This window comes from Geospiza fortis, unplaced genomic scaffold (genome assembly GCF_000277835.1).
Source record: "Geospiza fortis unplaced genomic scaffold, GeoFor_1.0 scaffold55, whole genome shotgun sequence".
In the NCBI taxonomy this organism is placed as follows: Eukaryota; Metazoa; Chordata; class Aves; order Passeriformes; family Thraupidae; genus Geospiza; species Geospiza fortis.
In genome coordinates, this window is record NW_005054308.1 from 9322083 (window position 1) to 9322582 (window position 500).

The following is a 500-nucleotide window of genomic DNA, read 5'->3' on the forward strand; positions in this document are numbered from 1 at the left end:
TGAACAGCCCCTGCCACAGCCCAGCTGGCCACTGCAGCGACACTCGGGGCTCTGCATGGCAGGGGTGCCAGCCTGGCCCCCAGAACAGAGGCAGCGAAATGGCACTGGGTGTCCTGGGGTCACCCCAATCCCTCGGGTGCCATATCCCCAGGCAGACCCCTTGCCAGCCTGGCCCGGGCAATTGTCCCTGAGCTAGGGCTCCCTCGGGCACTGCCATCGGGTGGTTGTCACGGCTCTTCTCTGCTGTAACTGAGGCCGGTGGTCGTGGCCCCCATGGGACACCCCTCTGGCTCCTTCGGACTGCACCGAGCTTGGAGTCGCGTCCCCGCCGTCCCTTCTCTGCTCCCTGGGGCGCGCCAGGAGCGAGGCACAGTGGTTTTGGGGGGAGATGTGCCAGATGCGGGTGGGTGATGGGTGTGGGTGCCCCAGCAGGCCGCGACCCCGTCGCCGTTTCCTCCCGCGGGCAGGGTGGCAGGCGCCCGCTGCGGCGGCACACACGG